The 24,319-nt window shown below is 39.9% G+C and overlaps 1 protein-coding gene and 1 long non-coding RNA gene across 2 annotated transcripts in view; one reads left to right on the forward strand and one right to left on the reverse strand.

Moving 5' to 3' along the window:
* Positions 1-245: 245 nt before the first annotated feature.
* On the reverse strand, positions 246-24,042 carry LOC308180741. Its single transcript, XR_013941173.1, has 3 exons — positions 23,909-24,042; positions 3,349-21,814; positions 246-3,222 (listed from the first exon to the last, which is right to left on the reverse strand). It is a non-coding gene; the product is annotated as an uncharacterized lncRNA (long non-coding RNA).
* Positions 23,972-24,319, forward strand: part of SCUBE1 (signal peptide, CUB domain and EGF like domain containing 1) — a 245,313-nt gene continuing 244,965 nt past the window's right edge. Inside the window, exon 1 of the mRNA XM_080562708.1 lies at positions 23,972-24,042. The gene's annotated coding sequence lies outside the window, so the exon portion shown is untranslated. The remainder of the gene's footprint in view (positions 24,043-24,319) is intronic.

Consider the following 24,319-nt stretch of genomic DNA (forward strand, 5'->3'; position numbering starts at 1 on the left):
GCCTGTAGAAGACACTGCAGCTCTCAGAAATTGCTCTCCTGCATCATTTAAATCCTGTTCCATATGCTTAGCCAGTGGCTTTAGTCAATTCACTGGCATCACCTTCAAAACTTCAGCAGCAAACACCTCTTTTGATTGACTATCTGAACTCACTTCAGTACATGACAGCAAGATCTAAATTATCTCCAGTATCACATGTAATTGGAAGAGATGCAGATTATATATATGGGGGGGGGGGGGGGGGGGGAGGTTAAATAATGAATTCTGGGGGCAAATACGATGGAATAATGTTGTCCATTATGGACAGTATTTCTAATCGTATCTTGATCAAATTCAAGGGATAATAATGCAAAGAGCCCCTTTACGGTTCTATTTTCAACTTTAGGGTTCTATTCAACTATTTATAGTTGCCCTTGATTGTACAAAGAGAATGTTACTTTAAGGTGGGCAAATGAAGTTCAGGAGAACACTGGGGAAGGCAGAAATGGATAGTAAAGATAGTTCTGTATAACAGCACATCTCTTTATTTCTGCTAAATGTTTGTATTTCATTTGGGTTTTTGGTCATTGTTAATTATTTATGTGTAGTTTAATTTAAATCCATACTTCAAAACCACCCATTTTTTCAGTGGGTAAACAGATCGTACCTACTTCAGGATTTTTTTATGTTTCTCAAATAGTTTGATTTTTACATATATGGGGCCAGCAGACTTCTGTCAGCGCAGCGTCACTGCAGAGGAGGAACAGTAGACCACTGCTGAGTGACATTCTCTAGCTCTGAAATCTTCAGTCAATCATCTCTTGTGTTATCCGGTTCTATCCTCTCTGCTTGACATGTCAGACTTCCTGCATGTGTGCTGCAGAGCTAGTCTACACGTATGCACTATGCCGATACCTCCTAGATTAGTCTGATTTAGGATCCCACAATGTTCCCCTGACGGATCAGGTTTAACGCACATGTGCAAGTACAGCTGATCTAAGCATTGTGTGGTCCTAGCCTGGACTCTTGAATATTCTGCGTGCAAGTCAGTGTACATGCACTCTGGTGTTTTGCTCTGTGACCACAAAACCTGGACAAATAAAGAAGACCATCAAGTTGTGCCTGCACATGATTACCATGCGGAGGAAATGACATATGTAGGAAGCCTTATCTATAAAGTAGCCTTACTTCTTCATTCTCCAGCAATGGAGAGACCTGTTACTTGGGCAGTGGAACTTCATTGTTAACATACACACAAAAAAAAGTTTATGGTTTTTCGTCTCCCCCTTTCTCTTTCCCAGAGAAATTTAAAACTGGGTCTAATGCCTGACTAATATTCCATTGTCATTTCTTTAGTGGAGGGAGGTCATTAATATGCATTATGTTTTTCATCTAATAAGTACATAGCTATTTCAAAATACTAAATGTATTAGTCAAATCATTCTCATTCATTCTCATTCTCATTCACAGTTTTCCAGTAAAGCTCAGTGATCTTTCAATTGTGGCGAGGTATTCTCTCCCACTCCTCCTAAAATATGGAACTGCCTGTGGGGAAAAACTGCCTGTGGCGAAAAAGCCTGAAGCCACATGGTGATGTATCTGTTCAACACTGTGAAAGAGAAATTCCCTATTCACAGTCCTGCACAGTCAACGTTACCTGCTGGTAAATTTTAAGTTGCCTGAGTTGCCTGACATCATGATTAAAACCCCCTTTTTTTTTTTTTTTCTCGCATTATGTTGTTTGACAAAATGGAAGAGACAAAAGACTCGATTGTTTGCATACCAAGCAAACAATTGCACGTTGATCAATTCTACAGGCTTTTCATATTCTCAAAACTATAGTAATACTATAGATACCATAGGACCTTTTAATTTCTCCAAGTGAAATGAAAGGCTGAAGCCCAGAATCCCAAAGCTTAATTATATGAAGTATGAAATCAAGTAGGTACCTCCAGCAGCCACAGAAAAATGACAAGACATAATTTCAGACAAGCCAGCATTGTTTTATCCCAAAGATGCCAAAAATGGCTTCAGAATTATATTCAGCTTTTAATTAAGACAAATGAGAGATGTCACAAATCATCCATTATATGGGTCACATCAAAAGCACATCAGTACTGTAGAATTTCTCTTCTTTCTTGATGTAGTTCCCAGTTGCATTTTCCTGGACCCTTCCTTGAAGTTTAATACTGTGCTGGATGCTGGAGTGCTACAAATAACCCTAAAGCCTGAACAGAAGTTGCTTATATTATTAATAGTAAGATGAAATAAGTCTGCATTCTCCTGTATTTAAAAGAAGAGAAAATTAAGCAAAGTGAATAAAAAAGAAATCAAAAAGCATTTTATTTTGAAAGATTGGGAGTTATATATTTGGAACAGCTCTAAAGATTACTTTCTTTTCCATGCTGTAAATCAAAAAATGTAACTGAGGTGCCATCTTTAGTGATGGAAGGTATTTTGTTGTTGTTTTTTTACAAGTGATATGTACCCTTCAGCTCAGGGAAAAAAGTCCATTTCCAAATTACTTTTAACAACAATCCAGTGGTCATATTTGTACTTCTATTTTAGGAATACAGATCCCTTTTATAGACATTAAACACAGTTTACTAGTGGAATTTTTCATTTATTATAACTGTTTCGTGTAGTGTCTTTCATGTAAACATTATAAAAGGGATTTACTGTTGGATTTAGAAGTTGGGGGTTGGGTTTTTTGCCCTTTGTTCTTGTTTTGTATTTTATTTCTTTGGAGAATTCTTTTTTTCCCTCTTTCAGGAAATTTCACATAATCTTTTCCATTCGTCATCAGCCAGGTTGCTGATTACCAGAGTAACTGCCAAGCTTTCAACTCCTTGTCATCAATGGGCTGTGAATGACAGACAGCATTAATGTTGGCAAGCTCCCACTCTTCTTTTCGCCTTTCCCAAATGTAATTAAACTGCACTAATACAGCAAAAGAAAAGCTGCAGCTTTATTTTACTCACTCTAATAACATAACAATTAAATCACAGAGGCACACAATGGAGTCAAATAAACCCATCATGGCACGTAAATTCAGAGGTAAGGGAAGTGTGCATCTACCACTTAGAGAAAAAACATGAGAAAAGAGTCCTCCTTTCTGTTCCTAACAGTACAATGACTGCACTGTTTGAGCTTCAGCAAGACGATAGGTCCAACATCTGAGTAGCCAGCCACTCTCTGTTGCAGCCTGGTGAAAGGCATCAAGTGTTTCCTCTTCTGTTGCACCTTCAATTTAAGCATAAAGGGAATAATTAACCTGTCCTTGAAATGATCTGCTATCTCTCTGGTAGGGGACAGCTGGATAAAGGACAGAAAAGATGTAACATACAGTTTGAATGACACACAACTTACCCACCAGAACAAGATGGCATTATCCTGATCATGGAGGAAGTCCTGGGCTTTTGATTTAAAGACTGGGGGTGTCAGAGGATAGCCAAGAGTGAGGAAGAAGGAGAAAACAGAGTCCTCACTTCACCTGCAGAGGATGACGGAGACTTGTAGAATGCACACTTATCACTGAACATTTCTGGGATAGATAACTTACCAGCAAATTAATTTTTTTATGTTTCTCAGGACCGAGGTGAGTGAAATGAAGTTAAAGGCCTGCAGAAATGCAATGGAATTTGCCCATAAAGCTGTCCCCCCTTGCATCAGTGCTCTAGGATGGGAAGCAAGCACTCTTAAGGAGGCTGAGAACTGACTGCCATGAGCACTGTAAACACAGCTCTGTGGCCAGCATACATGCTGGAAAAGGGATGGTAGTTTCATTTTTCAAGCTATCAAAAATAGTACAGTTGGCTTATAAGACAAAGTAAGTTTACAGTAATGCAAATAAATAGTTTGAATAAACGCAGGCAAAAAAAAAAAAAAAAGTAAAGATTGTTACAAAGCTAGCCAGAAACCAGAGACACCACCCTTAGGTAAAGCATGGAAGAGCTAGAACTCACTGCCAGCATATACTTGAGAAATAAGAATGGGAGCTTGGTTACTGACCAAAGTAGACATAGCTTCAAACATGACAATTATTAGGCCAGCTTGGCTGTGCAGACTCTAAATGAGTGTTTCCTTGTGCAGTTTTGGTGACTAAATTTTGGTCAACTGGTAGTTGACAGGTGGTACCCTATGAATCCAGCCTGTGCCAAATTCATTCAAGATCTGTTAGTGTGGAGCAAGTAATTTACCAATGTGAACAAACAGTTCTGTAACAGTAAATGCAGTTTAATATTATGGTAGTCTTCCAGAGACAGAAACCTTTGGTTGAAACTTTTAGATGAAGTTTGCAGGAGGATCTGATATGTTAGGTTTTCAGTAGTTCTGAAGCAGGAGAGAATTTTTATGTTTGATAATGTAGCTAATGTGTAGTGAACAGTAAACAGGAAAAAAAAAAAGTGAAACTGTGTAAAAATGTAAAACTACTGGTGTAAATGAATAGTGCACAGGAGGAACACTAAAGGGATGAAGTTGAAGGTTTGTTTCTGTTAGATTTGTTTTGATATAGTGATTCATGGAAGAACTCTACAACTCAAAGCAAATGAGTTATTTGTACAGCGAAAAGATTGTTCTTAAATCCCCTTGGAGTTGTTGGGTTTGATACTCCTGCCAGTGGAACTAATGAAAAATCCTCTGGCACGATGAGTCAAGAAAGCCAGGGATGGCCCTTGCCACTGCATGTCTCCTGAAGATGGCATCTTGAAGATGGTGGAGCAAGGGACACAACGCCTGCATCCTTTTGCAATGCTGCTCCATACCAGAAAGCAGTGTGGGGATGGATGCCTTATTATATTTGGTACAAAATTGGACCCAATTATCAAACAGGAGGTGTGGGTGATTCGTGGAAGAACTCTACAACTCAAAGCAAATGAGTTATAAAGTAGGTGTGTGGTTTATTTCGGTGCCGGGCGTATGCAGGATAGCTCCCAAAGTCATGTGCGCCCTAACGTGGCAACTTGCTTTGGTTACATGCAGTAAAGAGTTACATATGCATGGTTTCCCAATATGCCTATACATATGCATAACCTATCCCCGCTTTGTATTAAAATTAGCTCCAAGAAGTTATTTCCATAAACTCCTTCTGTCTGCACTTGCGCAGTGCCTTCTGGTGGTGGTCGTCGGGGGGGTTGTGGGGATGAAGGTTGATAACTCTTCTTCATCACCACTAGTTGACCCCGTGCCTTTGTACAGACTCAGCTGCTCCTTGGCTCCTGTCCAAACCACAAGGTCGGTCTCAGCTGGTTTTTGAGACAGGTTCCCCATTTTTGTCAGGAAACATCCTTTGTGAGGGGCCCCGAGACTCCTTGTTTCGGTTAATTTGCACAGTAGTAAGCAAAGACACTCAGCAAAAACTATTTTAATGCGATTAAGCAAGCCCCCATTCTTCCATTCCTGGCTTTAATAAGTACGATTGTTTTATTTAGAAATCATTAATGCGATTAAGCAAGCCCCCATTCTTCTATCCCTGGCTTCAGTAGTATCTGGTTTGATATTGCCCCAAAGACCTTTTGGATAAACATCACGATTTTCTTTTTGATTCGGGAAAGACTGAGGCTGCAGTATTCCGAGGCTATCAAAGGGAGAACCAGCACCTCAAACACCCACATCATCTGTTTTTAACATCAAGCAAAGAAAGAAGAAGCCACAAAGGACATCGAAAAACATCAGAAGAGCATAAATAAGCCTTCAACTGTTCTTGTGCATCAACAATAGTTCTTGTAAGAGAAAAAATGACGGCAGATTTGGTTCCTGTGTAGAAACTACCTTGAACACTTTAAAAGGCTTCCTCTGAGTCACTATGAATAGTGATGATTCCCCAGACCCTGTAACAGTTTTATCTGATTTTTCAGACTGAATATTAAGCAAAGATTGGCAATAGAAAATGGCCCAGAAGATGAGAAAAATGCTATTATTGCAGACAAAGTTTGTGGCACTTCAACATGATGGCCTTTGATTTTCATAGTGGGCAGTTACACAAGAGAGACCACCAGAGAAGACTTTGGTCCAGAACTCCTCCCGGCCTGTTCTCTACACCTAGTTAATATACTGGGCTCATGCTAATATCTTTGAACAAAATTAGATAAGTTTACAAATATAGGCTGGGATCAGCCTAAGGGTGCTGGTCTGAAACTGTACCCAAAGCAATAGGAATTGTTTTAAAACAATGAGTTTAGCTCTGGTACACAGAACTGTGAGGAGGGAAATTCTACTCTTAAGATCTTTGAACACCAGCCAGCTCCCCAGAGACTCCCAGATGTGCAGTTTTGTGGGACTTTAATCCTACTAGAGGAAGTTTATTTGTGCGTTTCACAATATTTCATGTCATTTGCATAAAAAGGTTAGGAAAATAATGTTATTTCAGTGGTGAGTGTGTGATTTTGTAAGCAAAGATGAAAAGGTTCTTCTGACTTTTTCTGTGTTAAACTGCCAGGGCTTCAAACCTCATTTTCAATTAGACAAAAATGCTAGTGTTTATGGACTAGGTATTGATACAGTAATGCAAATGACTTCAGAGGATGACAGTTTATTATAAGTCAATGGCTGAACTCTCCTGGGAAAAATTACTAGATGCTCTGCCAGTGATTAAAACTATGGAACATTTTCACAACTACTTGTATAGAAGGAAGCTTGTGATTGCAACAGACTGGGCATCCCAGAAGTGGCTCTTTGGATTTGAAACCAGATGGGCACTTCCCTCTAACCACACATTGGAATAAAACTGCAGTGCTACGGTTTTGTAGTAGCCCAAAAGCATGGGTTCAGGCTTAACATTGATTACTATTGATGTTTTGTCCAGATAGGTTCATTGTGGGATTGATTCCAAATGCCAGTCTAAACAAGCAAGGAGCAAAGAACTGATTGCTCAGGGGAATGAGCATGTTTGGGAAGAGATGATCGTTTCCTCCCTTCCTATATCTTGCAGAAGTTCAAATCCAGTGGAACAGTGGCTACAAGTATTCTCAAGAAACCAAGTCATTCCCATGGCAAGAACCTGATATCAGAGCACTGTGCAACTGGAAACAGCTACCTTGAAATATAGTCTCTCCCTTAGCTTACCTCAGTGAGAACTCTCTGTTCACGCTGGGATGGCTTGGGGTTTGAAATGAAATTTGGTAAAGAAAATGGGAAGAAAGCAGTAGGTGATAAGCTTTATTGGCTGGTTTTAGATCAATGGAAAAAGAAGGCTGTAGGGTAATGTCATCATTTGAAATTGGCTGGATATTTGAGGGGTTACAACATGGCACAATTTCTATTGCACAAGTTACACAATAGATGTAGAAAAAGTGTCCAGGAAACAAGAAACAAGGAAAATCTCTGTGAGGCAGTATTTTTGCCAAGCAGATCTTTCTGGTACACATGAATAAGGAGTAGTAATTTTTATTTGATTGGGGTTTTTAAACTGCTTCACAACATAATAACCATTGTTTGGGAAGGCATTATCAGGGCCCTGCATGCAGTAATAAATCTTAATAGCCCTGACTAGCCTCACCTGTGGCCTCCACCCCCCACCTCATGGAACCAGGAGCTCTATTTAAGCTAAGCCTTGGGCCTTCAGCCTCTGTATGAGCTATGTTGGAGCAGTAGTAGGTCACAGCTATGCTAGGGAGCTGCTTGCTCTGCACCTTAATCTATGTGCTGCCTTGATCTGGGGCTTGGTTTCTCTACAGGGGCCTGGCTAGTGATCACTGGGTGTGATTTTAGCCCTGACCTATAGGAACACTTTCTAGCTTGACTTTAGACCTGCCTCATCACCATAGTAGTGTCTTAAAATCTGGTTTCTTCGTGGGACCTGGCCACTGTCTCTGGGTTTGTCCTGCTCAATCCTTTAGGTACTGTGGGTTGGGCTCTGGCTAATGAGGCCGCTGCGCTGGTGGCACTGGGATCCCCCTTGGCTTGTGGCTCACCTCCCTCTGGAGAACAGCCCTGCTCTGCTTCTCCCTGGCAGACATGAAGTGGAACAGACTGTAGCAGAGAGAATGAATTAGATTTGGGATTTGGGGGTGAAACATACATGGGGTCAGGGAAGAAATTATGAATCATATGTGTTTCTGTAGACTTGTAGAACTACAGCAAATTTATTATGTAACTACCATTTCAGTGAACAAATTTATGATGAGATAGCAGAGAAAATCAGAGTAGATGCTGGTAGTTCAGCTGGCTTTCCTACCCCTAAGAGGCAAGAATTAATGTTTCTTATTCCTTCTAAACTAGTAGGAATGCAGGCTCCTCATCCTTGGTTGGGGAGACTTCTGTAAATCTTCTGCCTGGTGTTCCTGTAGACTAACAATTCTTTAGGTCCCTTAGAAGCTTTGAATTGCAAAATGAGAAACCAAAGTGTCACATGCTTTCTGGGTTATATGTGAAGACAGCCTTGGATAACTGGGACTAAGTAATACTAATGCTTCTAGTATGTGAGCCAGGAGTAGTACTTCCCCAGACTGGGGGTTGTGCTGGGACAAGGCCTAGATTACACCTTCTTCTTCTTCGTAACCATTTTCATTCAGAGATTCAAAGGAAGCTTAGGCACATAGACTAGGATGGAGTTTCCCAGCTGGAGAGATGGGGACTGCAGGGTGGGCCATAGGTCAGACTTTTTCAGTAGCAACAGTACTGCTGAAACAAAGATCATTTGTTAGACACCTCTCAAGTGCTGTTCAGTTTCACTGGATCTAAGGTAGTTCCTGAGTTTCTGGCAAAATTGTACACTGTTGTGTCCTCCCTACAGAGCAAATCACAGATGGATCTACTTGGAACTGGGAGTTTGAGTCTCTATCGCTGCTTTGTGAAGTCAATGCTTGTTTTAGCTGTGATAATCACTGAGCAGCTGAATGGTTTGGGGAACCAAACCATTCGGGGTTCAGAAGAATTCCTGAAAAATATTTATCTTAGATTTGATTTGGACTGAAATCAAATCCTGAAAGTTCATTTGAACTTCTACTGAAAGACAAATCTTGCATTTGGACCAGATCTGATTGGAAAACTTAAACTGGATAAACCTTAGGTAGGACTGTACGTAGAACTGATGTGAATACACGCAATGTCATTGAAGATAATTTGGGGGTCAGTCTTTGAAATAACCTATCTGTTGTGTCCAAATGAGCGTATTTCCAGGGTTAAGATTATCCCATTCCCTCTCTACCAATGGAAAATGGAGAGAATACCTGTCAGCCTCAAAATTGCAAAAGCTGCTTGTATCCAGTAGGATGCAATGCATGGGGTGTGTCAGCTAGCAATTTCCACCCACACAACAGATGCTGTTCAGGGGCCCATTGTAAGACATGCCTCCAAGGAGCCTGAAAAAAACTGCATAAGGAGTGGGAAGCTCCAAAAAGAGATGCAATGAGGTGTAATTGGTTTGGAGTAGCACATGGGAACATCGGAATAGAAAGACAGGATAGTCTCTTAATTATATAATTTATCATTCTTCTATGAAGAGTCTCTTATTTCCTTTTGGAGGTAACTTAAAGGTGTCAGACTATCCTAAACTGCAGTGATGAGTAAATAAGTTAGTGAGATGTGGTTATGTACTGCCTTGATTATTATCCTAATTACTGTCTTTTACTTCTGTAAGTTGTAAGAAGCCATAAAGCTTCCTCATGAAACTGCAGCAGGTGATGGAACTTCAAAATTCAATGTTCAGAACCAAAGGTACAAAAAGCTGCTCAGGAATTCACAATCTGCAGCCACAGTCTTCAGTGGGAATCTCTTTGAAGGGAGTGCTCTGTGTGTGTGTGTGTGTGAAAAACATAGAAGAGAAAGCTAAGTGTAAAATGAACAAGCACTGGGACTATGGTTCTTACAAAAAGCTAAAGGGGTGTTTTTCAGCTGAATACTGTGCCAGATGACTGAGTTGTGAGCTGAGACAGTCTCCTTCTATTTGAGCCCTTTTTTGTTCAAGCAAATGGGATGATATCAGGAAAACAGCTGACTCCACCAAACAGTTTCTGCTCCTAACTGGAACAACCTGCAATGCCCAAAGTTGTGACTCAGCAGGTAAGAGGGGTCATAACATGTGTTAATTGCCAGAATAGTTGTGATGTCTTAGAAAATAATTTTTATCCTCTGTTCATCACATGGATCCAGTCTTGTCATTTGTGAACTGAAATGGGGGCAAGATTACTGGCACAATGAGAAGTGGATCCACACCATAAATTTAAGGGACTGGGACAAACAGAGGCAAGTCCACAGTAGGAAGAGTATTGTTCAGTGCCAAAAAAAGTGTGAAAGATGATACTATTATCTTAGAAAATAGAAATCTTATGCTAGTGATGTTAGAACCTCAGAAATAATGTGTCAAAGACATTGGAACATTTAGAATACAATCTCTTGCTGTTCCAATGTCATCAACATGTTGTTCTCACTATTTTCTATGACAAGAAAATTTATTGAGTCAATTTGTCTTCAACATGTTAAATGTACTATGTGTAGGCAGGTAAGCTAACCTTATTTATATAGTATAACAAGGGAGAATGCTAACTACACTCACTTTTGCACTTTTGAAAACTGTCTTCTAACAGAAAATACCACACATCCATTTTCAGAGCTGCACTTTTCTCACACCTGACCTAGTGTTTCTCAAGAGAATTGCTTCAACAAAGAGGGGGATAATTCTACCTGTGGTGTTGAAGTGAAAACTTTGGTTGGCTCATTGCTCTGCTTAAACTGCTCTCACACCAGATATTGCTTCATCTTTCCTACAAAAATTCCGTCTCACAGTAAGACCCTGAAATATCTGTTCCCCTTCTGCTTCATGCATTACTTTAATATTTCCAGCTCTACCTTTTTAATTTCATTTTTTCCACTGCTTTTCTTGATTTACCAGGGTGATTTCTCTTCTTTCTCTGCTTTTGTTTTTGCCCTCTCCCCTGGTATAGATAGAACAAATGAACACTCAACCCTTTGCATTTCCCTCATCCTTAACCCTGGCCATTTTAAATCTGCTATGTGCTCCCAGGGGTCTCAGTTATCGAGCCAGCTCCTTCTGACTTGGTTGCCTTTTTTTTTTTTTTTTGTCACTGGTATAACCTGTGCTATACGACATCCCTCTCCATCACTGCACACAGACCACTTGTTACTGGCACTCAAGTCTAAGTGGAAATTGGGCTGGTTTGTGTCAATTCCTCATCTTATTGCAATCTCCTAAGACTCTGGCTCTCCAAGAGTTTTGTACCTGACTGAGGTGGTCTTCCTACTACTGTGAATGGCTCTTCCTTTCATGTCCTCTTTTCCACTTGGTGGCTCCCTGTCATTTCAGTGTATTCCCTATACCCTTTATACTTTTCCTAAATATCTGTTCCCTATACATACAACTGTGATTGTGACTGTGTATTCCTTTGCATACGTTCCCTGACAATCTCTTGCAACCAGAGATCAGCAATTGCCTATTTGAAATCTTGCCCTGAATATCTGACTTAAATACATGCTCTTTACCTTTTTCATCTTTTGACTTTTCATTTTTCTCAACACAATTTTCTCTCTTCTCAAAGCAGGTAATTCCTGTTTTCATCTTTTTCATTTGCTATGTTTTTAAATATCTTTGTCATTTCTACTCTTTAAATGGCTGTTGATCGATATTCAATACATACATTTTAGCAAAGTGATCATCCCATGCAACTAAAATTTCATAGCAGCACTTTCCCTGCTAGCAAAGGTGGGCTTGGTAGTATTTATAGGTGATTAATGAATCCTCAAGTTAAGTGCCTTCCTGTTTCTGAGAGGAAAGCCATATGCTCGACTTTCTCCCCTTCAAGGAGAAGTGATGTAGCTGCTTTTGCCAATCATATTAAAGATATCATATGCAGAGACAGGATCCAAACTAGTCCAAGGGGTTTACAACTTGAGAACCGTTGTCTGGTCCCTCTTCCTTTCTCTTCCCATGCTACCAAGTATTTTGTCAAATTTCCTTCTCTTGCTCAAATAGTGGTCCTTGCAATACTGTATCTCTTGTCATAGATATTACAATAGGTACTTCTTCAACAGCTATAAAGTCACCTCACTTATGCAAGTTAAGCCATACAAAGCCACAATTCTTGCATGCTAATGTCACAGTCCAGCATCTTTTTCCCTTCCAAATTTAAATCACTACATTAGCTTTTTACCTCATTCCACACGAAGCAGAAACTCATTGCTGTTAACTTTCAGTCACTTGGTACTTCTGTCTACTGATGTATGTCAGTTTGAACCCAGCAGACACGCTACTTTTACAAAATAGTAGGGACCATCCATATTCCCTGCTACCCTTCCTTTAAGCAAACCTATGTGCCTAGAACATCGTGCTGGATGTTGTGCCCTGCAGCCTCGCTTTTATTCTCATGTCCCTCCTCAGTTACATTCCAGTATCCTCTCCTTTCTTCTGAACTTTGCCATTTGCGATACTAAATGTCCAAAAACATTGCTCCTTAAATATCAAAACTAAAGTGCTGTGGTGCTTTATGGAGATGTACATCTCATTATTCATTGCCTGGTGTCTAAGGAAGAGCAATCTTTGACAAAAACTTTTTTCACGGTTGAGATATTTGTATAGTCACTCTCTCACGTGGATACTCGATGTCTAAAAAGATCTTAATCTATATGACACTCTTCCTCAGCAGCGGCAATAGTAGGGTTTCTGGCCACTAGAATTCACTAGTATTATAAGAATTCAACTCTTCAGTTTGGAACCCTTGCTGTCTAGAAAACTTAGGTAAAACCTGCTAGTGACTTGTAGAGTATTTTCTGAGGGACATTTGTATGTGCATACTGAGAACATGACTGCATAAGTAAAAGGCCTAGAAAGAATCTTCCACTGTTTGTAGGCACAGTATTAATCTCAAACTCATATAATAGCAGACCTTGTTGCTTGTTTTCTCTCACTGTTATCCTGTAATTACTGGTAATGTTGCCTCACCTGCTTCACTTTTTATTAGGCATTATACACTCTTCTATAGGCATTCCCTTGATTAAGTTTACATGGGTATAAGATTATAGGTGGCACCTGTTTTCTGTTGTTCAGACCATCACCTGTCAAAATGTTTTCTGCCAAGAAAATAGTGTATGTATCCTTTAAACATGCTAAATCATGTATGTAAACTACCCTCAAGAAGTTCTACTGGATGTGAGGATTTTGTAGCTTGGTATAAAGCATTTGTGAAAATAGTTCTTTGTCAGTGCGTATAGAGGGAGATGCTTGATACTTTTCTCAGTTTTCATGTTTTTGTTGAAATAAAATTATTTGTTATTGTATGTGATACTGTATGTGACTCTGCCAGAGTATGTGATTTGTTATTGTATGTGATATTGTATGTGACTCTGGCAGAGGCCACATCTTGGTCTGCATTTTGTACAGTGCCAAGCAAGCATTCAGTGCAATATCCTTGATACACAGGCAGACCAATACACAGGCAGACCAATTTGCAAATGGGGGTGCTTTAATAACATGTCTAAACATACAACTTGGGCACTTTATTAAGGTCCTCAGGGCACACAGTTTGAATCAATTTGGTAATAATGTTGGGTACTTTATAAAAGCAAGGCTAAACAAACAAGAGATTCACTTGAGACGCAGAAGTTTGGGCATTATTCAAACCACAAAGCAAAACAGGTGCAGAGCAATACAACTGGTAGCTGCTGAACCAGGTCTGGTAGTTGGAAGAATCTCCTCCGTGTTTCACTGATGCAAATCTTTCAAAGGCAAGAACTCAATGCACTTCAACTTTCCAAAGCTGTAGCAGGTAAAGAGATTGTCCAACGGTCCTTCTAAATTGGATGAAATGACAGCTGTGTAAAACCATCTTTCCAATATCTAATTGTTTTAGGGCTTTGAACTATAACTGCACTAAGAAAGTATGACTAGTAATGGGGCACAGTGTAAAATATGAGATCTGTGCACATATTGTAACCTTCATGATGTTTGGGTTTTACTGTAATGAATTACAGAACTGTGTCTAAATACGGACCACAGAGTTGAGCATTTAAAATTTAGGATTAAAAGGTGGAGCTACAGTGTCCATGTAAGCTCCATGGGGCGGGGTCTGATTCTTTCTCAGCATTTGCATTATGCCCCAATTAATTGAAGAGTCCTGGCCATGGACCTGGAGCAACAAGAATTACAAGATAAATGAATCTTCTAGAAGCCCAAATCATAGCGCAGTCATGTCTAAGAGAAAATGTCATTAAACATGCTGCATACATACTAAAATTAAATCCACTAAAGGGATGCTTAGTCAGAAGATTTTACAAAGTTGGGGGCTTTGTATACAAAACCCATAATACATTCTGCATGTATATTAGGCAATAATTTCCAGCTTCCTTAATTTGTTTACATTTTTCCAAATTATTGTCCTTAATTTTGTTTCATTACTTCCCACAATGTTAAACCATATAAAAACATCTACAATGTGCATAGTACTTATCACTATCCAACTGAAAGTATAACAAAGCCTAAATCTGCTAATTGTGTGGCTGTGCGGAGGCATCTGTACTGTAGCAAGGTCACAGCAGAGGGCCACAAGTGGGGACTCCTGGGCTCCAGTCTTGGATCTGCCAATAAGTGGTTCTGGCTGCCATCCAGCTTTCACTGACATTAATCTTAAAACTCACGCTGAGTTTAGTGACTTGTGAGTAGTGCAGTCTTTTTATGCCTTGATTTACTTCTACAAAAAAAAAGGAATCGTATGAAGAAAACTGAGTGAACCTTTTTTCCCCCCGCAAAATCATTTTCTAAGAGGAAGAGGAAAAAGATGGGGAACTAACTACTAAAACAGGCAAAATTATGTCTAAATAGAAGAGAAATTCAGTACGTGCTTTGGGTTGGAACACAAAGGACTTCTACACAATATTTGGATGTATCCCTACACTTTGTCTTGTACCTGAAGTACAGAGTTCACACCTCTGATGCCTGCCTCTTAGGAAGTTAATGCATTGTCTGCTTTCCGGGAAAAGCCCTGAGTAAAGAGAAGAGCCTTTTCTTAAATAAAAAGGGGAGTAGAAGATGGGCCTTATTTTTCTTTTCTCTCCAAAACTGTCGTAGCCACCAACCTAGACCAGGGCAAACAACAGCCTCCATGTCATTTGAACAACTTCCCTTATGCATCTGGCCACTTCTTTCCAAATTTTCATTTTTCAGAAATGCTCAGAAATAAAACATTTTAGGTCAAACAGAACATTTCTTTTAGCTTGAAAAGGAATGTTTTCACTTTCCCTAAAGGGATTGTGGGTCATACTGATACCAAAAAGTATATTAGATTCAACTACCAATATCATTTATTCTCACAGCTTCATGGCAGGGTGTTTTTCATGGCAAATTAACAACTGTATATGCTTTGGGACCTTCAGATGAAAGAGACTATAGAAATGGAAGGGATTCTTAGATATATTTAATTTGCCTTTAGTAACTGGATAAAGGAAATAATCAGTATATTAAATATACATGAAACATTTTTGGAATGTATAGTGTGTTGGAAAGGAATGAATGGTTTATGTTATTACTGGGAAGTGAGGTATATATAATCCACTGTGTGTGGTTGTCATCAAAGTCCTACCAGGAATGAAAAACTAAATGTGCTATTTTTACCTTTTTTTCTTTTCTTTTTTTTTCTCCCTGCTTTGTTTGTGGCTTTGGCAGAGCAAAGAGAGACCTGGATAAAATGAGAAAGATTGTTCTGCATTTATCATGATTGTGTTTGAGGCACTGTCTTTAGTGTGAAGGCACAATAAGCTTTTCATTTATTATTTGCATTACAGAAGCCTAGGCTGGTATTAAAACTCCACAATCCCAGGCACTCTGTGTACTCATGGGGAAGAGCAGTCACTTAATCCAGAGTTTGTGATAAAACAGGACAAACGATGAGAAGGAACAGGGTCACAGAGGATTATTGCTGTTTAATTCTTACCTGGAACATAAAGTCAGTTTTTGGTTCTGGTCTGCTGCAGCCCCCATTCTTTACTATCTCAGAACGTTCTGCCTTCACCTGGCATTACTCTCCTACGAGCCCATAATTTCATCACAAATATTGTCTTTCTGTCCACAGATTTCAGTAGAGGTAGTGGATGAGTGTAATACATGATTCAGTAGATGATGCACACATGGATGCCTGTGCTCTTTTAACTTTGTTGTGACAGAATTTAAAAAATATACATATTCCTTTCATCTCCCAACCCTGACCTGGCAGGAATGTTCATTTAAAGAAGACAGTGATAATGCCAAACAAGATTAATCAGTCTTAAATCCTTACCATTTGTAAAAGAAAATGGGATGGTACAAGCCTAGTCTTATTTTATTTCAGTATTTTAACAACAGATGCAATGCTGCCTTTGTTATTATCCTTTATTTCTCAGACAGTGTTCCCCCTCCTAATTATTACTTGTCATCTTCAGTAAGATGGAGAAATGACATTCTTTGAGCTCAGGTAAATATCAAAGTAATCTTACTTGTAATGACATGACTGCGTTCACTGGGGAGTGAAGTATAATGAACTAAAAAAGGAATTTAGTATGCTTTCCAAATTAAATAATGTATTAATTTCTTCCAAACAGAGGTCTCCAGCCCCACTTGAAAACAGTGGTGCTTTTAAATACCTCAAAAGTTTGTGGGCACTTTAGGGAACAGCAGCCAAGAAGCAAAAGGCATTAGGGCCACCTCCTTCTGTACAGTGCTGTGTGGGGAATAGCTGGAGATGGTCCAAGCTGCCCATCACAACCCCACGGGGGCTTTGTCTGGCTGCCATCCAGGGTACCCTGCACAGGGACTGTCTCTGTAGGTGGTGGAGATGTGCGCCAGCTTCTGACAGAGGTCACCAGCAACAAGGGGGAACACCAGCCCCCGACCATCCTCTCTTCCTTGTTTTTAATCTCTTCAGCCATGGGTGCTGAGACACATTAATGCCACAGCTTTCTCTGCCATTCCCCATCATCTGAGCATCCCTTCACAAGGGCAGCCACCCCTTGCATTCCATTGCATTATGTAGCATTTTCTTTGCAACCTTAGTTCCTGGAATCATATATATATATGTATGTGTGTATATATATATGTGTGTATATATATATATGTGTATATATATATGTATATATGTATACATGTAACATATGTATATATATGTTAGCCCTTCAGAAAAGGCTAGTTTTCAGCTTTTGTGATTGCAGAGAATAGTTTGGATATATAAATTCTGAAAGGTTCAAAAATCAAAGGCAAGTCAAAAAGCAGGCTTGATTCTTCAGCGTCTCCCTTCAGGCAGCTCTCATTTTTTATTTATTTTTTGTTGTTGTTGTTGTTTTAGGTATATGCTTATTTAGAAGGCATAATGGAAGATAAACTCATTCAGTTTATTGGTTTTAACCTCTTGGATAATTCTTCAGGATTCTGCTGAAAAATTAATGTTTTGAATGATTTTTCTGCCAACAGTTTTCTCTTTGAAACACCATTTTTCATTTCAGGAAAGGTTCGGAGCAAAAATTCCAAGCAGTTTTATGCAGAATTTAGCAATTACTCTTTGCAGAGTGGCTTGAAGTCACTAAAAGTAGCATTTCTTGAAGCAAGTTGGAGCACAGGCATGCTTTGCTACGCTGCAATAGAAGTAGCAGAGTTAATGCAGCAGAGAGTTGAAGTGGGAGCCATCCATGACTTCTTTATGCACCAGCCTCAGCTGAACTCCTTGTGCTCTAAACTGCTCTGAACACATCTATACAAGCAGATGTGCAAACCTATAGACGGAAATGTATACAGTTAAAACAGAGAAAGCATAAGCCCGTACTTAACCACTCTTTTCAGAACAACCTTTTTCAAAATTGATGTGTTCTTATTCAGGTAGAGAGAAGGGGACTTTGGAAGAGTTAAGAAATAAAGGAACATTTGGTTTGGAACATTTGAAAAATTTGCACACTATCACATATATAGCAAAACCAATGGAACTGGCCATAATTTTGTCATTTAAGACCTACATCAAAAAAATCTCATATTGTTCATTTAAATTCAAGTCAATTTTATTTAAACCAATACTTAATGAATGATCTTTTTGACTTTGGGAAAAACTCAAGGGTCTGCTTCACAGGCTTATTTTATAAGCCTTTCCATTTTTCTATGCATTATTCTTGTGTTATTTCAAAACAAGTCAGTAGTATTCACAGAAATCTTCACAGGCTGATGTTGGAATGTCATTTTTTTTCATTAAAACATAAAAAACCTGTTTCAATCAGAATTCAGAAAGAGCTGGTCATTATTTTTTGAAGTAAAACATAATTTCATCTCCTGCACCATGGTGACAACTCAGGAAGTTTGTATTATGCATTCTTTTTAATACCCCACATTAAGGCAAAAGTAAGAAGAATCTGTAAATAATTTTATTTATTTATTTTTTTTTTTGAAAATAGGCTCTCAGGATGTTTAGTTAGGCGAGGGGCATTGAAGCCGCATTTCCTGGGAGGCCCGGAAAATATTTATACGTTCTGTTCTGCCCCCCAAGGAAGGTTTGGGGGTTCGGAAGCTCTGTGACTGGGCGGCGTCCGCCTCGAGGAGGAGGCCCACAGAAAGTCGGGGCCCTGCCCGGTGCCGCAGCCTCCCCGCGGCCCCCCGGCCCCGGGCGGCCGCAGCCGCCATTTCCTCGACGCCCGAGGCGCTGGGCGGCCGGCGGGCACCTGCCGACCCTGGCGGCTGCCGCCGTGGAGGCGGCCGAGCTCGGCGATGCGCCTTCCCCCTCAGCTAGCACTTCCCCGTCAGCGCGGAGCTGGCCGCGGCCTCGCAGCGGGGCTTTGCGGTGGGAAACGCCGAGCACCGAGGCGACGGGGGCCGCCGGGTCGAAGCGAGCGGCGGCGGCAGGGCCGCGGGCGGCGGCGCCCCCTCGCGGCGAGCTGTGGGAGAGCTGAGAGCAGGGTTAGGGGCTTCTGCCCAGCTCCTCAGCCTCAGAAGACTCAGATCTACACTTGGGTATTTCTGCAGAAGACCACAGCACGTGCAGGGACGCTAGCTCATCGCCACCTCTCCGGGCCTTGGAGGTCCCAACCCTTATGCCTGTTATTTTTAATATTTGTGTGAAAACGCTAACCACAGTCTGGTCTGACAGCCACAGGCTGAAGAAACTCCTGCAGCTAGGTGATACTGAGGTGTGTGATACATAGGTAAACTAAATACACAGATAAATTGCTCACTTGGTCTATAGATCGGTCATTAGATGGCGTTTTCTTCTAGGTCATTCTTTAATCACTAATGCAGCCTCACCAGTGAAACATTTAAAAAGTTATATTTCTCCTCCTTGGTCTCTTTTTCATGCCAGTGAAGGTGGCACATTCTCACAGGGAGCTACTTTTTCCAAAATATCTAAAATTATGTTATGGATTTTTGTTTTTTAGCTTTTGAGACTGCATTTGTAAAGCTTTGGAAAACAAAAATGTGACATTTGTCTTATTAAAATAGCCATATTCTTTTATTTGGCAAAGGGGGCAGAATTCCTGCTTTTTAAAACTTTCTCATTCTTTTTCCTGATGCACAGGTGAAAAAGTACATAGCAATTGAAAGCATCAGAAACTATTTTTTCTTATAGCTTATTTCTCTCAGAAAAGGGATTTGCCTTCCTTGTTTTACTTGAAATGTGAGAGGAAGATTATGTTCCAACTCCATCTAGTTTTTTTTTGAAAGAGAATGAGTGAGAAGAAGCTAAAGGAGAGGGCTTTTTACTTTTTACTTACTTTGTTACTTTGTTTCTTCTTCCATGGGAGAAGAAAAATGGTGACAGAACATTTCTTCCTACACAGTCTATTTCAAGTTCTTTGCCATTTTCTTTGAGAAGAAGGGGTTTAGAGAGCACAGAACTGGAATAAATCCCCTCCAAAACTGCAATTTTTTCCCCAAATATTTCCCTTCTGTAAGAGAGATGTAAGATAGCAAACAACATTAAAAGTGTTTGCTTTTAAAAGTACTCATAGGAATGGTAGTAGTGTTTTTTCTTAGGTTTTCTAGTAACTTTATCCTCCCCTGAAGTGTCTGCTGTTTTGTGGAAGTTGTTTCACTTTTTTAGTAAAAATCTGCAAACTGAAATTTTCTTGCAACAGAAGCAAAAATAAAAGTGAGAAACTTGGCAGAAAGAAAAAAAAAATCCTGCCAACCATCTTCCATAGTTACATGAATTGAAAAATGGAGCCATTGCTGGGGCTGCTGTCTCTTGCTCAAGTGACATCTGGTCTGGATGAGTAAGTTCACATAATCAGCATGTAGAGTGTAAATCAGGTGTCCTACATGCTCTTTTTGTCACTGAGATCTAAACAAGGCTGTGAAGAAAGTCTTTGGTCACTGCGTAAAACCTCTGTTCCAGGACTGTCCAGGTCAGCTCTGGATGTGTAGTCATCCAAGACAGAAAAAGTAGCTCCCTGTAGGCATGTGCCACCTTCACAGGAATAAAGAAGAGATCAAGGAGAGGGAGTAGCAAAATGGGAATTTAATGTTTGCCCATCAGCACTGTCAGAGGTATGACAAAGAGTTAAGCAGAGACTGAGGCTCTTTGTGCCTCTGCTCCAGAAGGGCAATCTTATATTTTTAGAGTTGATAATTTTTCAGTCTGCTGCAACACTAATAAAACTATAGATTGTTAAATATTTGAAGGTGAAGCTTTTTCTGCAGGTGGATTGCTCTGATATCTCCTTAATCACTTTCCAAGCTGGGTGATGTCATGCTCTGTGTTTCTAATCTATAGACCAGAGCATGCCGTTATATGTTTAAAGTCATATGAGGAAGTTATGGCAGAAAACTTCTGCCACGTTGCTATTACGTAGCTCACAGTTCTTTAAGAAATCTTAATTTACAAAGAGTCCTGGTTTCACCATCCTAAAGGATCCAGTCTCTTCCTGAGCTTCTCAAACCCCAACCTTCTCCATTACAGTAGAGAACTGAGTCTCAGAATTTTCCTTTCCTGCTGGAACCTTTTCTATATTTCCTGTTATTACCTAGGATAAAGCATGTCTCCCACTCATCTGTGTCATCCATCAATGGAAGTATAAGCTTTCCTGGGTAATTGCTAGAGAACTTAGTTGACTTTTAAGTTCTAAATAACTTTCACTTTGCTGCTTTTCCTTCTGTGTAGCAGGGAAGGGTGCAGCTCAACACTCAGTTATGTTCATGGTTTCCTGATTCTGCCTGGTGAACTCGTTAAAGAGTTTCCAGACTGGGTGTTGTCATGCCCTGCATTATTGCTCCGTGGACCAGAGCATACACTCATATATATTTAAAGCCATATGAGGAAGATACAGCAGAAAATTTCTATGGGAAGGTATTGGTAGGAATACCTATTAATATTTCACTAACTGTTTGCAAAACATGCATTAGGGTCTTCTCCAGTTATAGTGGCTTCATTGAGATCTGTTGGAAGACTTGAGTGTGAGGCAGTGATCTCACAGTCCGTTGCCGTCTCTGGCCTGGAGCTGGGCAACAGACTGTCCACTTGACAGCGAACAAATTGTATTGGTCTCCATTTGACCTGCACTCTGTGGGCTGATTGTGCTGCAGTTCATGGGAAGGCTTCACAGAAAAGCTAATCTAGTCAGTGGTATGCTGTCCTGGATACATTTCGTGAGTCAGCAGGCTGCTGCCCTGCTCCTTGCATATCAAGTTGCTATTAATCCCCTATAATTCCAGGCACATAAATCAAGAAGCTTTCCTGAACTTCCTTTATAATCAGTAGAGGAAGATCCCTCCTGAGGGTAATTCAATTCGTAAGTAAGGTGCAGTGCATCTTCAGAGTGCAGTTTGGCTCACTTAAGTGGTTCAGATGAGGTGGAATCTGATCATTGCATCTACTTTTTTCCCCAACAGAAATGCCAGTGAAGTCTTTGTTGCATCTGGGTCACACAGTGTCAGGAATGACAGTTGCTGAAGAAAATCAGGACATAGACATACAAGACAAGAAATGACAAAGATCTGATCAGTTCTTCCAGTACTAAAGAAGGACAGTCAGGGCAATGCTGACCTGCTGACATGACCTTATTCTGGCAAGCGCTGCTTGCTGAGTCAACAGTGGCTCATATCTCCTCTAGTGCTAGCCAGGAAGTGCAGCTGGTACCCTGTCTTCCCCTTCCTCGGCTGCGGTCACTCCAGGGCAATATCACACTTCACTCCCCACGAAAGAGTTCTGCTCCAGAAACCTCCATCTGTAGCAGACTTCTTTTTTCTTTTTTTTCTTTCTTTTTTTTTCTTTTTTTTTTTCTCCATAAAATGGGAGTTGTCTTCCACCCTCAACAAAGGGTCAGAGTTATTTGTCTACAAAGCCTTTCCTTGGGAGTGGCACAGAATAGAAAGGCACATTTCTGTGTCCCACAGGGATGAGGGAGACCCAAAAAGATAGGTTTTCATAGCAGTTTGAACCCAAGTCAGCACTGCCACCAGTATACTGTTTCCCTTGTACCCACACTAACCCTCTAGTGAGCAAGTTTGGGGCTAAACCTGTAGAAAGCTGAACATTTTTTCTTCTTAAGCTGAGTTTAAAAGTAGTGAGGATATGTAGGTTAGGGGGAGGGTGGGATGCCACAGCACTGCCATGGTCACTCAGACTGCAGCCGTAGCCCCAATGCAGCAACAGATACTGAGCTCATGGGTTGTGCAGCCACCTGTACCAGTCTGTACCCCCACAGCACTTCCTCTTGTGGGCTGACTAGCAAGTATTTTGACATCCTTCAGCCTTCATCTGTATTGCTGTAGTGCGATGTTTCTATTTGTTAACCAAACAGGTAATTAGAAATACTCTCGCAAATTGCCTTGATCTAAAAATGCACTTGATTCTGGTTTCAGAAATTCCAGATGAAGGCATCCCAGTCTCCACAGGGAGGCAGCAGAATACCTGTTAATTTGCTTCAAACTTTGGTGCTTTTTTTTCTTCCCCCCCTTTTTTCTCTCCCCCCCCCCCCTTTTTTCCCCTTTTTCTTTTAAAGAACTCTTTTACCCAGTGTATATATATTGTTTGGACAAGAGATTTTATGAATTTTACGTTCAGCTGAAAATTCTTTTTTTTCTTGCCAAGACAAAGATTGCCAAGGTCAACATTCCCCTTATTTCCCACTGAGCTGCCACCAAAATGATTTACAAGTTACATAAGAGCCAATTTTGAAAGAAATATGCATTTAATTAGAAACTAAAAATCATGGTGTCTCACTGAGACAGTATAATTAAAGTTTTGTCAATATTTCCAATATCTGGGAGGATTTATCACCCCAGGAGAAGAAAGCATTCTAGTCTGCTGAAACTTGGAATTTTGTGTCTCGATACTATAAATATAAAATAGTTACTCTAAAATAAATAGGATTGCCTATAAAATAGGAAATAATAATGCTATAAAGCCCAGCATTTCCAAACCAGGTATTGAAAGATCATGGAACAAACACGTCTCCCTTTCAATTTACATGATTGTCTTAAATATCATGACACTTTAAAGAAAATAAATGTAAGGTTCTTTTTGTTTGTCGTCTGGCTTATAAGACTTTATAATTCATATTTTCAAGGTGTTTCTCTGCAACAACAAGGATAAAAACTTGCTTCTTTTTGCTTTCTTCTAAATGGAAGTTCAGACTTTTGCATACTCAAAGGATCCCAGAAGCTAGGTTTTGGAAAAAAAATGCAAATATAGAAGGACATTTAAAAACCCACATCTTCACCAAATACAAGTACATTTAACTTTTCTGGACTGCCTGCATTCTTAGAGCAGTTTGCTAGAAACCAGAAGAGAGATGCTTTAAATAAAATAAAAGCAGAATGTAAAAGCCAGGAAGATTTAGACTATGTATTTGCTTCAATCAGAAGCAGTTGAATTTAAATGTGTCCTTCAGAGAAATGACAAATTCTCTCTTTTTTTTTTTTTTGAATGCAAGAAAATTCATCATGTATAACTATTAGCTTTATCTACAGAAGAGAAATCTTGTTGCTAGGAGCAGCATTTATTTCTTTAATACTGTTCCAAAATAGCTATCGGCCCACCTCTGACGTTCATTTCACAGAAGAAATTCCGAGTAAGATTTCTCAACTCTTTTGCAGCACCATGTATTTGCAAAACACTCTTCTCACTGAAGAATTCAATGAAGTGATCCAGTGCAACAAATTCTACATTTCTGGTAAGACTAATTTTTTTTTTCTCACACATTCGCTGAGTCAAAATCTCATTTTTGGGAGATAGGAAAGGAAGATCTTGCTCTCTTCGTGGTCTCAGCTGAGATTCTCTGCTCACATCATTTTGATCCAACACAGCACTAGATTTTCTTTTTGCAACCCCCAGCTACTTGAGAAAGACAAGGAGGAATATTTTATATTTTTTGTCCCTCATAAAATTCCGTTGAAAGTAAAAGCCTTAAATATTGTAGTGCATTTTTATCACATGCAGAGATTTTCTTT

This window comes from Anser brachyrhynchus, assembly GCF_964034855.1.
Source record: "Anser brachyrhynchus genome assembly, chromosome: 1".
Lineage (NCBI taxonomy): Eukaryota > Metazoa > Chordata > Aves > Anseriformes > Anatidae > Anser > Anser brachyrhynchus.